The sequence below is a fragment of the Triticum aestivum genome, chromosome 6A, assembly GCF_018294505.1.
Source record: "Triticum aestivum cultivar Chinese Spring chromosome 6A, IWGSC CS RefSeq v2.1, whole genome shotgun sequence".
Classification (NCBI taxonomy): Eukaryota; Viridiplantae; Streptophyta; class Magnoliopsida; order Poales; family Poaceae; genus Triticum; species Triticum aestivum.
Genome location: NC_057809.1, coordinates 380,680,653 through 380,695,999, shown reverse-complemented (window position 1 = coordinate 380,695,999; position 15,347 = coordinate 380,680,653).

Here is a 15,347-nt window from a genome sequence, read left to right as displayed (position 1 = left end):
TTAGGGAAGGATTTAGGTGAAATATGACACAAGATAACTCCAACGAAGAGATTAGTGGATTTACAATACCTCAATCTTGACAACATGTGAAACACGAAACATGAAGGAAAATGTCAAGAATGACATAACACCACCTGAAAAGATAAGATAGAAAGAGTTGCATTTCAGAATGCAAGATGAAGAATACTTGAGCTCCTCTAAAAAGAATCTCGATGAACACTTCGAGAAGGAATTAAATCCTTGATGAACCACCATGTAGAGCCTCCATGAAAAACTCCGGTAAACAAAAGGATGATAAAAAGAAAGAGAAGTTGAAAGAATAAGGTGAGCCTTGTAATGATTTAGATGGAGCTTCGTGACGAGATCACAGAGAAAAGTTGCAACTCCGGAAAAGAAAGATGAACAACTTGAAACCAAGAATGTGATATGATGAACAAACTCCGGAAAGAAAAGGTTAATCACCTCGAGGAAATAAAAATAAGATTTATTGTATGCTTATCCTTCACCAATTTAGATTGATGACAATCAATGGATTTGGCATACCACTTATTTCCGTTGAGAAAGTTTAAGAAAGATATAGCGCAATCTTGAGAAAAGACTTCAACATTCCACCAGTAAGATTGGAAAGAATGAATGAATTGATATGATAACCAAGGAATAGAACTCTTGAATGAATCACTTTAAGAATTGAAAATGAAAGCAGCAAAGGCACCATTCACCGGGAAGAATTGGAAAACGAAAGAAGATACTTGAGGGGATTTAGATCCATGAGAACGAAGAGATCACGAACTGATTAGAGGATATTTGAATGATGCACCGATAAGATTTGGAGAACGAGAGCTGAAAGCTGAGAATGAATAAACCCGAAATGATGGCCTTCGGAGAATCAAACTGAAAAAGACTCCTGAATTGCTCCGGATGGGTGAAAAGAATTCTCACAATCGAAAACAATCATGAGAGGATGGCATCAAGCTAGAACTTCACATCTTTGAGTGGAACGGATAAGATTTGGTGGAAAAACTCTTCTTCGGTCTTCAAATGTTGAGAATGACGATGAGAAACACCACCAAGAATTGTTGAGATACTCCGGATGTGAATTAGAAAGGTTGAACCAACGATGAAAAGAATTTGAAAGCTATAATGGAGAAGGCAATTGACTGATGAAAATTCATTCTTATGTCAACTTTGAAGGACTTTGAGAATAAGTCCGGAAGAAATTAGAAGAGTCGGATAAGATCCTGGGAAAAGACCAGTGGGTTAGGGTCCACTCAAGAGAAACACCTTCGGACGAATACTTGAAAGGGAGATTGCACCAGTTGATTTAAATGACTTGAATGAGATAACAACCTCGAAATAACTTGAACGGGTTGAGAATGGCAACTAATCTTCCGAGATATCTTCGAACTCCGGAACAAATGAATAGTGAGAGGTGAATGATTAAGAGGTGCACCGACAAGAGAAGACATTTGAAACGAGGAAAGGATATGATCGACAAAGCTTGAATTGAATCCATCGGAGAAGAAAAGAATGAAGAATGACGAACTTGAAGCTCCGTTAGAATCTTCATGAGAATCGCCGGATACGAACATTGAAGAAAGGAATGAAGAGACTTCACATCCATAAGATGGATACTTGATTAAGAAATCCGAGTCCTTGAAGAAAATAAGGGGTGGGAGGGTAGGAAAAACAAAGGCAACTTGGGGCAGATGGAATGGATACCGTTGAGAAAACTAAGTATTGACCTCGCAAATATTGAAAGGGTAGGATTAACTTCGAGAGAAGCACATCGGTTGAAAAGGATTTGCATGACCATCTCGATGATCGAAAAGGATTAGCACTCCCATAGAAATATGAGAACACCATTTAGGAAAAGGTATGGAATCCACATTTGACTTCGAAGCAACTCGAATACCACAACTCAAAACAAAACAAAGGATTTGGCTTGCAGAATAAGCTGGAAACAAACATATGATAGACCCATATCGTAGCATGTGTTTGTCGGAAAGATATCCTACGAGATACTTGAATTACCACTTATAAACTCCCGAAACTTTCTGGTTCTGCAATTAGGTGTTAGGGATACAGGGGAAGCATAATATCTCACCCAAACTAACAATTCCTACATCCAGCTGTATCCATCCTTCAACACATAACCAAGAAACCTTCGGAAACCATTTACCTCAACCTTCGAAAAGCATCCGTTATACGAGTTATGGCAATACTCCCGAACTCCCGCCCCAGTACTAGGTGGCGTCGAGGTTATCTCACCAACAACTGCATAAAAGAGATTTTCAATGTCAGCGAACTCAGGTATTCCAGAACTGCAACGATAAAATTGTGATGACAACACCTCGGAGCTCAACTCCCCGGGACACTACCACAACCCCTAAATGTCAGGAGGCACCAAGAACAATGTTCTCGTCACAAGACTATCGGAACGATTCTAAGATACCCGCGTGATCCTAAAAAAATTCGTGAAATTTGAGGAGAGACAAGTCAAAACTTCTACGTCAGGAGGCCTCACCAGAGCGAAGAAGGGACTGAGGAGTAAAAAGAATCCTACTCTCCGATATATATAATCCTAAGACTCAAAACATTTTGTTCTATACTCAACAACGTCAGCGATTCGATCAAGCAGGGGGGGCTCCTAAGTCGGGGATGGCTCTGATACCAACTTGTAACACCCACAATGCGGCTATATCTCCCACGTGTCGGGGCACGACTTAGAGGCATAGCCGCATGGTAGATTTGTCACAAGAGGGGTAATCTTCACACAATCCCATGTACTGAATAAGAAAGGGATAAAGAGTTGGCTTACAATCGCCACTTCACACAAATAACAAGTTAAACATACATCATCCAGCATACAATCAAGGTCCGACTATGGAACCGAAATAAAAGAAGACAACCCCAAATGCTAGCTCCCTGATCGTCCCAATTGGGCACCACTACTGATCAACCGGAAAAGACACAAAACAACGATCAAGGTCTTCATTGAGATCCCACTTGAGCTCGGTTGCATCACCTGCACTGGTATCATCGGCACCTACAAATGTTTGGAAGTATATGTGAGTCACGAGGACTCAGCAATCTCACACCCATGATATCAAGACTATTTAAGCTTATGGGTAGGATAGGGTAATGAGGTGGAGCTGCAGCAAGCACTAAGCATATATGGTGGCTAACATACGCAAAAAAGAGCGAGAAGAGAAGCAATGCAACGGTCGTGAACTAGAAGTGATCAAGAAGTGACCCTGAATCTACTTACGTTCAAGCATAACACAAGAATCATGTTCACTTCTCGGACTCCGCCGAGAAGATACCATCACGGCTACACACGCGGTTGATGCATTTTAATTAAGTCAAGTGTCAGGTTCTCTTCAACCGGATATTAACAAATTCCTATCTGCCACATAACCGCGGGCACGGCTCTCGAAAGTTTATACCCTGCAGGGTTGTCCCAACTTAGCCCATCACAAGCTCTCACGGTCAACGAAGGATATTCCTTCTCCTGGGAAGACCCGATCAGTCTCGGAATCCCGGTTACAAGACATTTCGACAATGGTAAAATAAGACCAGCAAAGCCACCCGATGTGCTGACAAATCCCGATAGGAGTCGCACGTAACTCGTTCTCAGGACACACCGGATGGGCAAGACGTCGAGTTGGCATAGACCCTGGTTGCCCAGGGGGTGCCGGACATCGCCCAGTTTGGACCAACACGTAGAGGAGCACTGACCCGGGGGGTAAAATAAAGATGACCCTCGGGCTCCGGAAACCCAAGGGAAAAAGGCTTAGGTTGTTAGGCAAATGTAAAACCAATGTTGGGCCTTGCTGGAGGAGTTTTATTCAAAGCGAACTGTCAAGGGGTTCCCATAACACCCAACCGCGTAAGGAACGCAAAATCAAGGAACATAATATCGGTATGACGGAAACTAGGGCGGCAACAGTGGAACAAAACACTAGTCATAAGGCCCAGCCTTCCACCCTTTACCAAGTATATAGATGCATTAATTAAAATAAGAGATATTGTGATATCCCAACAAAACCATGTTCCAACATGAAACAAACTTCAACTTCACCTGCAACTAGCAACGCTATAAGAGGGGCTGAGCAAAAGCGGTAACATAGCCAAACAATGGTTTGCTAGGATATGTGGGTTAGAGGCTTGACATGGCAATATGGGAGGCATGATATAGCAAGTGGTAGGTAGCGCGGTATAGCAATAGTGCGAGCAACTAGCGAAGCAAAGATAGAAGTGATTTCGAGGGTATGGTCTTCTTGCCTGAGATCCCGCAAGGAAGAAGAACGAGTCCATGAAGAAGACAAACGGACCAAATTGAATGAATCCTCACAAATGCAACGTTACCGGAACTAACAAGAAGAAGCAACACCGGAAAGAAGCAAACAACATGGTAAACACACAAGCATAAACATGGCATGATGCACAACCAAGGATGATGCATGTCCGGTTTAAATATGCATGGCATGGCAAAGTGCACAAACAAAACAAGTTAAGTGGAGCTCAACATGTAACAAGATGCATGTTGACGAAACACCACATCCGTTTATTTAGTTCACTCCCGGTTAGGTACTCAACAATATTAAATGTTGGTTAACAAGGCAAGAGGAGAAGCATAAAGAAATTATCTATTTAGGCAATTTTAAATGAGGCCGGAACGCCAAACAACAATTCTGGGAAATCCCCATATGCATTTAGCAATTTAATGCAAACACCAATTTTAACCATTTTAAATGTTGTTATCATGATGCGGATGATATATGCAAGTTGGATGCAATTTTAAGAAAATATTGGCATGAGCATGTTATGAAGCATTTGTCATCGTGGCGGAAACGAAAGGGGTGCCACGGCAACGAATCCAAAAATGATGCCACGGCAACATATCGGTTCCGGTAGCTCATGGAGATACCGGTGCAAAGGAAGTGTGGCGGGAGCGTGCAAAAGATGGTGGGGTGATCCCGGTAATCGGGTCCCCACGGGTTAGCGGCAAACGAGGAGGACCAGGCAAGTGACAACTCGGACTCGGTGCAAACATAGGGTGCAACTCATACATCACACAACATGCATTCGTTCCGCGGGGCATCATCTCGTCGGTTATACTTTCGAAGCGTGCAAACAAGGACGGTTCGGGTTCGGTGCAAAGTAGAGGAAGTAGACATTGTCGGATTTCGGGTTCCGGCAGACCCTTAAGGTTCGAACACTGGGGTGCGCGCGGAGATTACGCCTTCTACCTCTCCGTCTCGCAAGGATCTAAACTAACGAAAGAACAGCACAAGAGACACAGGGTTTATACTAGTTCGGGCCACCATTGTGGTGTAATACCCTACTCTAGTTTGTGGTGGGTGGATTGCCTCTTGGGGCTGATGATGATGAACAATACAAGGAAGAACAGCCTCACGAGGGTCTGTTCTTGGATGGGGCGATGAACTGCTAGGAGGAGTTCAGCTGCCCTTCTCTCTCTCTCTCTCTCTCTCTCTCTCTCTCTCTCTCTTTCTTCTTAGCCAATCGTATCCCTCCCTTTGCTGTGCGGGTGGCTAGTCCTATTTATAGAGGCCCTGGTCCTCTTCCCAAATATTGAGCGGGAAGGGAGCCAACAATGGCGAGCTAATTTGAAGGGGGACAGCAAGTATCAACTATCCTGACAAAAGCAGTCTTCGCCTGCGCAAAGCTCTGGTGATGACGCCGTCTTGGGCTCCATGGTGACCTCCGTCTCGTAGTCCTTCTGGTCTTGGTCTTGTTGCACCGAAATGGCAACCTTTGCCTGATGCCTCCGTACTCCGCGGCTGCGCTTGCCCCCTTTGCACCAAAGAGGAAAGGAGGACGCTACGCGGGCTAGCACCCGCCTGGCGCCCCGCGACGTCATGGCTTGCGTCACGGGCACCTCGCGAGGTACCCCGCCTTGATCTCTCCGCCTCCTCGCGAGCCAGCCTGACGAGGCCGTGCCTGAGGAAGGTCCGTGTCATCCGCCCCGTGAGGCTTGGCCCCTCGCGAGGGTCTTGAGTCTTGTGTTGATGAAGATGGGCCGTGCTGGGGCCCCTTTTAGCCACGCCGCAGGCCGCAGGCAGGCAAGTCTGGGGACCCCCGTTCCCAGAACGCCGACAGTAGCCCCCAGGCCCAAGGCGCGCCCGGGCTTGGCCGTGCTGAGAGGTGAAAGGGCAAGGGCGAAGCGCCGCGGGCCCTAACAGCCTGCGGCCTTGGGCGCCGCGTGGCGGTTGATTGCACGCAAGTGCTTCAGCAACTGCGCAGGTTGATAAGGGAGCGGTGTATGCCCAGACTTTGCTTTTTCCTTTCTCCGGTTGCTGCTCAGATCCCCTTTCTTGCGCCTCCCCCTTATTCCTCCAAATTTCCAGATCTACTCCGGCTGCTTGACCTAGGAAGCCATGGCGCCTCGCCAGTCTCCGGCCAAAGCTTGGTACTCACCTGCCCTGGACTCGTCGAACGTGTCCAAGGCGGGCCTTGCCCGGCTGCGCCAGATGGCGGTGGCGCAGGGCATCAATGGGGCGCAGGTGTTCAAGGTCGGCTCCGCCACCCCTGAGGGCCGAGGGAGCACCTTTTATCCTCTCTTTGTAAGCTCCATTGCTGCGGGCCTGGTGCCTCCCTTCTCCGAGTTTTTCTTCTTTGTCCTCCGCCATTACAACTTGCAGGCTCTGCATCTCCACCCCAACTCCGTCCTTCTCCTGGCGATCTTCGCTTATTACTGCGAGGCCCAGATAGGGGTGCAGCCCTTAGTGGCCTTGCTGCGCCACTACTTCTCCCTCCGGGTCTCTCACGGTTCCCCTTCCGCGTGCGCGAGCTTCGTTGCGTATGGCGGCACCATTGCCATCTCGAATCCCGGGAAGAGGATTGAGGGCTTCAGGAGCAAGTGGGTCTTGGTAGATGCCGGGCGCATCCACCCTAGGTTGATCTTGCCCGCGGAGCAGCCCGCGAGCTCCATCAACTGGTGCCGAGCGGAGCTCACGGATCCCCACGTGAAACTGGTGTTGGAGAAGATGGACGCGGACCTGAGGCCGATCAGCACGGCGGCGGCGAAGTTGGCCGGTGCGTTGCTGCTGAGGGAGTTCCTGGAGCACCAGTTGGCTCCACTCCGGAAGTACTCTCCTCCGATGTGGAGGCCTCATCCGAGCCCCGCGGCCTTGGGTGACGAAGATTTGGCCGCGGTCCTCCAATCTCTGGTCGGGGGTGAGGTGGCAAAGTTGGAGGTCGCTCCCAAGCCCTTGTTCCTTCGTGACGACTGGGAGCAGGTGGTGAAGTCCATGCCCGTTTTCAACGGGGACGGGCTTGTGACCGTGGCGGCTTCCGAGGGACTGGTGGACGTGCCCTCCAGTGACTCCAGCAAAGAGGAGGACGAAGAGGAGCGGGAAAAGGGGCATGACTCCGAGGCGACCGACAGAGAGTCGAAGGCTCCCATCCCCCAGTGCAGGCCCAGCAGTCTCCGCCTTTCTTCGAGCGATGATGACGAGGATGGAGACGAGCAGGTCGGCGGGAGCCTGCCCCTGATCCCGAAGAAGGACAGGACCGGGCTGATCTCCCGCGGGTCTGCCCCGGCCCCGAGGCAGTCTGCAGACGCGCCTTCTGCTTCCGAGGTTGACCCTTCCAGCCGGCTGTCGGGCTTCAAGTTTGGTCGGAGGCTGCTCGAGCTCACCGGTGATGACCCGTAAGTGCCTGACCCTTGTCTTTATTTCTTGTTCCGCTGTCGAGGCTTGACGTTCGCATTTCTTGAATAGGCTGGCGCCCGCGGCGAAGAAGCCGAAGGGGGCTCCTGAGGCTCCATCCGCGGCAGCGCCGCCGCCTGTGGAGGAGGGTGACTGTGGTGCGCGGGCCTCTCCTGCCCGGTCGTCCTCGCGAGGCCTGGCCGAGCTGGCTGGGGCGAGCTCAGCCCCCATGCCCCAAGTGACTCCTGCGGTGCCTTTGCCCACTGCCGCCACCACAGCCGCTGGGGCGCAGCAGGCTCCACCTCAGGACGCTGTGGTCTTGCCGTCGTCGCCTTCTTCCCCCGTTCCGCCGACTGTTGTTTCTCCAACCTCTCCTGCCGTCCTGGAGCGTGCTGTTGCTGGACTAGACCGGCTGCGGCAGGATCTTCTCGCCGACCCTCGCCTGGTGGCCGAGCGCTTGGGGCTAGCTTCAGGATGGGTTCGCTCCGACACCTCGATCCAGGCGGCGCTGGTTCAGGCCTCGACGGCCTGCGACGAGAAGAGGCAGGCCGTCCTTGAGACGAAGGCCGCCCGTGACTCAGCCCTGGGGGAGGTGGTTGAAGTCCGCAATCGTTGCAAGGCGCTGGAGGACGAGCTGCAAGGCCTGCGAGACCAGCTCGCGAAAGAGGTTCGTCTGCGCCAGGAGCAAGAAGAAGGCATGAAGGCCCGCGAAGCGGCGATCGAGGGCCTGGAGGCCAAGCTCAAGAAGCGCCGTGTCCGCTTGGGTGCGCTGGGGGAGGAGTTGGAGGCGACGAAGGTCGAGCTGGACAAGAAGGCCCAGGTTCTTGCTGAGGATCGCGTGGCCTTCGCAGACATGGAGAAGAAGGCTCGTGCTTCGCTGAAGATGCTCTACGCCAGTGGCCTGGAGAGCCCGCTGGCCGGCGCCGAGGACGGCCCTGCCAAGCTGCTTCCCTTCCTGGTTCATGCTCTTGAGGATGTCGCCCTTGGCCTTGGCCCCACGGCCGAGGCCGAGGCGCGTGTCCTGTCTTCTGCTGCGCTGACGCAGGTCTTCACCCACATCTACCTTCGCGACCCCTGCGCCAACCTCAACAGCCTGTTGGAGCTAGTAAGCGGCGAGGATGCTGCCGCCGCTGCCGAGGCCGTGAAGGGTCGCGCTGAAGCTCTGCTGGGGAAGTTTCGGGCCTTCAGTGCCGAGTCGAAGCAGGATGCCTCCGGTCCTGCCACTCCATGAGGCGGGGCTGCCCGCGCTGCTCTACCGCCGCCAAGCGACTCCGCTACTGCTCCTGTCCTGCTTTTAATTCCTGCACATGCATCATGCCTCGGGGAGGCGTTTAAACTTGCGTTTGGTGTTGAGACAGTATGGACTGTAATATTTGCTTTTAAGTTCCTTGAATTTTATGCTTTTCTTCCCTACTTGCTTGTGTTCTACGCCAGCAGAGCCCGGCCCCGCGCGTACCTCACCCAGCATTAGCCCCGACCGGAAACCAGGACGGGACCAAAGGAGTGAGGGGCTACGGAGACAGTTAGGCTCCTGAGTCGCGATGCTCAGGAGTCCCCCTTGGCGCACGAACAACAAGTAGGGAGGTGTGATGTAGGTGGATCATCCGTTCTACGTCTGCAGAGCCCGACTCCGCGCGTACCTCACCCAGCATTAGCCCCGGCCGGAAACCAGGACGGGACCAAAGGAGTGAGGGGCTACGGAGCCAGTTAGGCTCCTGAGTCGCGATGCTCAGGAGTCCCCTTGACGCGCAAACAGCAAGTGATGAGGTGAGATGCAAGTGGAACCACCATTCTACGTCTGCAGAGCCCGGCCCTGCGCGTGCCTCACCCAGCGCTAGCCTTTCGGAACTAGGGAGTGAGGGGCTACGGGACCAGTTAGGCCCCTGAGTCGCGATGCTCAGGGGTCCCCCTTGACGCTTAAATGGCCTTCATACCTTGGCTCCGCTTGGGGAGAGACGTGCGGCGAACCAGGCCCGAGGGGCCTGGCTGGGTGGCGTACGTCTCGGCGTGACCCAGGCGCAGCCCCCGTGCCCAGCCCCCTCGCGCGGCGCTCCCGGGAGGAGGCGTTGCGATGAGGCTAGACACTGAGCTCTGGGCTCCCTGAGGTCGTCGCGGCCCGGGGGCCACCCTCAGTTGTTTATCACCAGCGCGGAGCATAGTGCTTCCGCATGTGTACGGGCATAGCCGCTCCTCGGCAGTGTCGCCAGCCAGCGCGGAGCATGGTGCTTCCACTGGTACGTGGGAGGGGGCCCCCCTCCGGGAGGAGCCCCCGGGGCGTGTACAGCCCCGCCCTGACACGTGGCCGGCACGGTAGGGCTAGGTGAGGTGTATCTGGGCACCCGTGAGCCAGCACGGGACTCACGGGGCCCTACCTCTAGGCGGGTTGCGCCTGGCACTGGGCCTTATCTTGTGTTGTGTTCCTGCAAGTTTGGTTAGATGCCGGCACTCTACGTCCTCGGGTCCCGGCCCTCGAGCTTGTCTCAGCCGTCGCTAGTACGCCAGGTCGCGATGCCGTGGACATAGCCAGAGGGTGAGGGCTGGAAATCCAGTAAGAGCCCTGAGTCGCGATGCTCAGGTACCCCCTTTAACGTGCAAGTGGTCGACATGGAGAAGAAGAGGTGCCATGGACGGGCATCAAGTAATCAAGCATGACGGGCAAATGCATAGCCAGAAATAAACGCAAGGGAGATACATGCCGCTGGGCCTGGCCCGAGCGACTCGGGGATGATGCATCCCGAGGGGCGCCCCCAACAAAGCAAGCTAACGACATGAAATAAAAGGGATACATGCCGCAGGGGTGGACCCATGCGGCCTGGGAATAATGCAGCCCTGGGGAGGACGCTCCTAGCTGGAAATGAAACTTGTAAGGTGTAACCTGAGGGTGTCGAGGGTGAAAGGGGTGTTGGTGTAGCAGACTCGATGGGCTGTGCAAGCCGATCCTCACGAGCCCCTAGGCCCAGGGGCCTCGGGAGGCTCCGGAGGTGCTGGTAGCCCTTCGCGAATCATCTCCATCTCTGCCAAGGCTGCGGAACGCCTGTCTTCTTGAGCCTCCATGATGCCCCTCATGAGGCGCTGGCACGTTGCAACCGCGCTCGGCAAGCCGTGAGGCATGCGAACGTAGCTGTGGGGCGGACCCCCGCAGCGCCCCACTCGCGAGGGCCAGAGGCGCCCTGTCGTAGCGACTTGGTTGAGCCCTGGTACATCGACGCAGACGCGCAGCCTACCATCCTCGCCTGGGTGGGGAGCCACAGCCGGTAGACGGCGGCAACCCCTCATGATTCTTGATTCCTGTAGTTCTTGAATGACCTCGTCGACGAACTCCTGTGGGTCTAACCTTCCTTGCCTTGCTCCTTCTTAAGGGAAACGTGCTTCGTAACACGCCTCCATGCGGCGCCCAAGCACCTCTCTCGTGACCTTGGCCAGGCCGGTGGCCCTCCAGGGGAGAGCCCCCGAGCCCTGCCTGAGGAGGGCGCCAGGCGCGCTTTCCTATGCGATGGAAGGAGGTTCCCCCTGGGCAGATGCGGGCCCTGAGGGGCCCGCCTCCCGAGGGACTGGCCCGGACGACGTCTTCTTCTTCTTGGGAGTGGTCTCGGGAAGCCTCCTACTTCCGCGATCCGGGTCTTCCAGCGACGCGGCCTGAAAGGCTCGCTCCAGGGAACACACTGCATCCTTCTCTTCACAGGGCACCGTGATGACTCTGCCACTTCCTGGCATCTTGAGGACGTTGTAGCCATGGTGAGTCACGGCCATGAACTTGGCCAGCGCTGGGTACCCGAGGATGGCGTTGTACGGCACGCGGATGTGGGTGACGTCGAAGTCGATGAGCTCGGTGTGGTAGTTGTCGCGTGCCCCGAAGGTGACAGGGAGGCGGACCTGCCCAATCGGGACCGTGGAGCCGTTGGTGATTCCGGAGAAGGGCCTGGTTGGCTGAAGCTGGTCGTAGGGCACTTGGAGATTGTTGAATGTTTCCACGGACAGAACATTGAGCCCTGCCCCACCGTCGATGAGCGTCTTGGTGACCAGCACATTGCTGATGACTGGGGAGCAAAGCATCGGGAGGACCCCGGCTGTGGCCGCGCACTTGAGCTGATCCGATGAGCTGAATATGATGGAGCAGGCCGACCACCTGAGAGGGCGCGTTGCCTCGAGCCTGGGGAGGACTGCATTCACTTCGCGGGCAAACTGCTTGAAGATGCATTGTGAGGCTGAGGCTTGAGCTCCGCCCAGGATGCAGGCGATGGCGCGTGGCTCCTGGAAGCCCCAAGCCCCTTCGTCTTGGTGGCGGTCCTCGTTTCTCCTTGGCTAAGGCGGCAGTGGGGGGAGGCCTGCGTGCCCCTGTGGGCGGTCCTCACGAGGCTGATCCCTCCAGTCCCCCTCGCGAGGCAGGTCTCGCCAGCGATCCTCGCGAGGTTGATCGCGCCACCCTTGTCGCGGGCCGCGGTCTTCCCAGCGTCCTGCGTTTCTCCCTCCTCCTCGGTCGTAGCCCCGATCGGCGCGTTCGGGACGACGGCCGATCCTTCCTTCTCGTACGGCGCGGAGTTCTTGGCATTCGTTGGTGTTGTGGGTGTGGAGGTCATGGTACACACAGTACCGGCCGCCCCTGGAGGACTCAGGCAGGTCTTTGCCCCTCTTGGTGTCTGGTTCTGCCGTGAGCACGGCAGCCCCCTTGCGCTTCACATCCTTGGCCTTGGGCTTCTTCTCTTCTGGGTCTGCGGCAGGCAGCTCGAGGAGGGAGAGGCGTCCCTCCTCAGCCCTGGCGCACTTGGTCGCCAAGTTGAACAGCTCCAGGGAGGTGCACAGGTCTTCATGCATCGCCAGCTCCTCCTTCATCTTGACGTCGCGCACACCATCGGAGAAGGCCGAGATGATGGTCTCCTCGGACACCTTGGGGATCTTGAGGCGCGCACTGTTGAAGCGCTGGATGTACTTTTGCAGGGTCTCTCTGGGTTGTTGCTTGATGCGGCGCATGTCGCTCACGGCGGGTGGCCGGTCGCGAGTACCTTGGAAGTTGGCGATGAAGCGGGTGCGCATCTGGTCCCAGGAAGAGATCGTGCCTGGAGCCAGATTCAGGAGCCAGGTGCGGGCCCCTTCCTTGAGCGCCATGGGGAACCAGTTCGCCATGACCTTCTCGTCCCCGTTGGCAGCTTCGATGCCCAGCTCATAGAGCTGGAGGAACTCGGCAGGGTCATTCGTGCCATCGTAGCGAGGAGGCAGGTCTGGCTTGAACTTGCCGGGCCACGCGACGCTACGCAGCTCGGTGGTGTAGGCACGGCAGCCTGCGGTGGCCACGACAGGCTTCGGCTGGTGGAGAGCTCGGTCTTGTGGGTCCCCACGCGCTGCAGCTAGGAGCAGCGCGGGGTCTTGGTGTGCCGGAGCCGGAGCAGGGTCGCGGCGTGCCGGAGCAGGGAGCGCCCGGGCAGCTCCTTGTGGGCGTGGGACTTCTTGGCAGCTCCTTTCTTGCTGCGCTGGCGCCTGACGGAGCGGGTTCCGCCCAGGGGCCTCGCGCCTTGGAGCCATGGCGTCTTCTTGGAGAGGAGGCGGCTGGTACGCCCCCGGAGCTTCGTTGCCCACGCGGGGCGGGGTGCGGCGCAGCGGAACGGACGGCGCGGGAGAGCCCCCGGCGGCGCGGACAAGCTCGGCGACGCGGTCAAGCCACTCTTCATAGACATCGTCGACGGGACGGTAGCGCAGGAGCTCGTTTGCCGCGAGGAGCGCAGCTCGAGCCTCCAAGGGGGCGCGGAGCGCGCGGGACGAAGAACCAGCTGGTGCGAGTGATGGAGTAGCGATGCGGCCGTCTTGGTGCACGGATGGATGCTGAGACGACGCCTGCTGCTCACCCCCCGCCGGGCCGGTGGCGGCATTGATGGCGGGCGACGTGGAACGACGAGGACGTCCGCCGACGGGCGCCGTCTGGGCGACGCGGGAAGCAATGGCGTCCCGGCGCTCGGCGCGGGCCCGACGAGCGTCGGACATGGATGCGACGGTCGGAGAAGAACAGGGCGGTGGAAGACGAATCCGGTGCACCCTACCTGGCGCGCCAAATGTCGGATTTCGGGTTCCGGCAGACCCTTAAGGTTCGAACACTGGGGTGCGCGCGGAGATTACGCCTTCTACCTCTCCGTCTCGCAAGGATCTAAACTAACGAAAGAACAGCGCAAGAGACACAGGGTTTATACTAGTTCGGGCCACCGTTGTGGTGTAATACCCTACTCTAGTTTGTGGTGGGTGGATTGCCTCTTGGGGCTGATGATGATGAACAATACAAGGAAGAACAGCCTCGCGAGGGTCTATTCTTGGATGGGGCGATGAACTGCTAGGAGGAGTTCAGCTGCCTCTCTCTCTCTCTCTCTCTCTCTCTCTCTCTCTCTCTCTCTCTCTCTCTCTTTCTTCTTAGCCAATCGTTTCCCTCCCTTTGTTGTGCGGGTGGCTAGTCCTATTTATAGAGGCCCTGGTCCTCTTCCCAAATATTGAGTGGAAAGGAAGCCAACAATGGCGGGCTAATTTGAAGGGGGACAGCAAGTATCAACTATCCTGACAAAAGCAGTCTTCGCCTGCGCAAAGCTCTGGTGATGACGCCGTCTTGGGCTCCATGGTGACCTCTGTCTCGTAGTCCTTCTGGTCTTGGTCTTGTTGCACCGAAATGGCAACCTTTGCCTGATGCCTCGGTACTTCGCGGCTGCGCTTGCCCCCTTTGCACCAAAGAGGAAAGGAGGATGATGCGCGGGCTGGCACCCGCCTGGCGCCCCGCGACGTCATGGCTTGCGTCACGGGCACCTCGCGAGGTACCCCGCCTTGATCTCTCCGCCTCCTCGCGAGCCAGCCTGACGAGGTCGTGCCTGAGGAAGGTCCATGTCGTCCGCCCCGTGAGGCTTGGCCCCTCGCGAGGGTCTTGAGTCTTGTGTTGATGAAGATGGGCCGTGCTGGGCCCCCTTTTAGCCACGCCGCAGGCCGCAGGCAGGCAAGTCTGGGGACCCCCGTTCCTAGAACACCGACAGACGTTCTTGGGACGTTCGTAGTGAAAGTAGTCGTTCACGTTCGTAGATGTTCGGGGTCACGACACAGGACTTGGCGACCACGGGGTCTTCGTGGGTCGACGGTAGTGGTACACGTTTCGTAGCCGTTCGAGTCATCAGTAGAGGAACTTGAAGCTTGTGTTACACGGGTCTTCTATGATGGTAGTGGTACATATCGTAGTGGAACTTGGTGCATCCAAAGTCTCCGGGCATAGTGGTACACATGTCATCGGGGTACTTGTCGGATCCAAGAGGTACTTGGCAACGGTAGAGGTACACGCGGTCTTTAGCGTGAGCAGTTCTACACAGTCGAAGGGGAACTCGGTGTATCCATGTACATGGCGTTCCGGTGTGATAGCCGTTCGAGCGTCTAACAAAGCGGTACTTGGCGGTCTTCGAAAACACCGGTAGTCGCAGTATCCGTTCTTGGCGGTTTTGTAGGCGCGGCAAGGGTACTTGACGCATCCACAGAAGGGTCTTGGCGTCCTTGGTGGATGAAGACCGCGGTGCGAGGTGGTGGCTTGGGGTCGGATGACCGAGGCAAAGTGGTGCGGGAGCTTGAGGGCGCGGGGGGCATGGCGCTGAGCGACGATCTGCTAGTACTCGATGCAGACAGAGGTAGCCAGGGGACGCGGAGGAAGCCGGGAAGTCGGGGATGAGT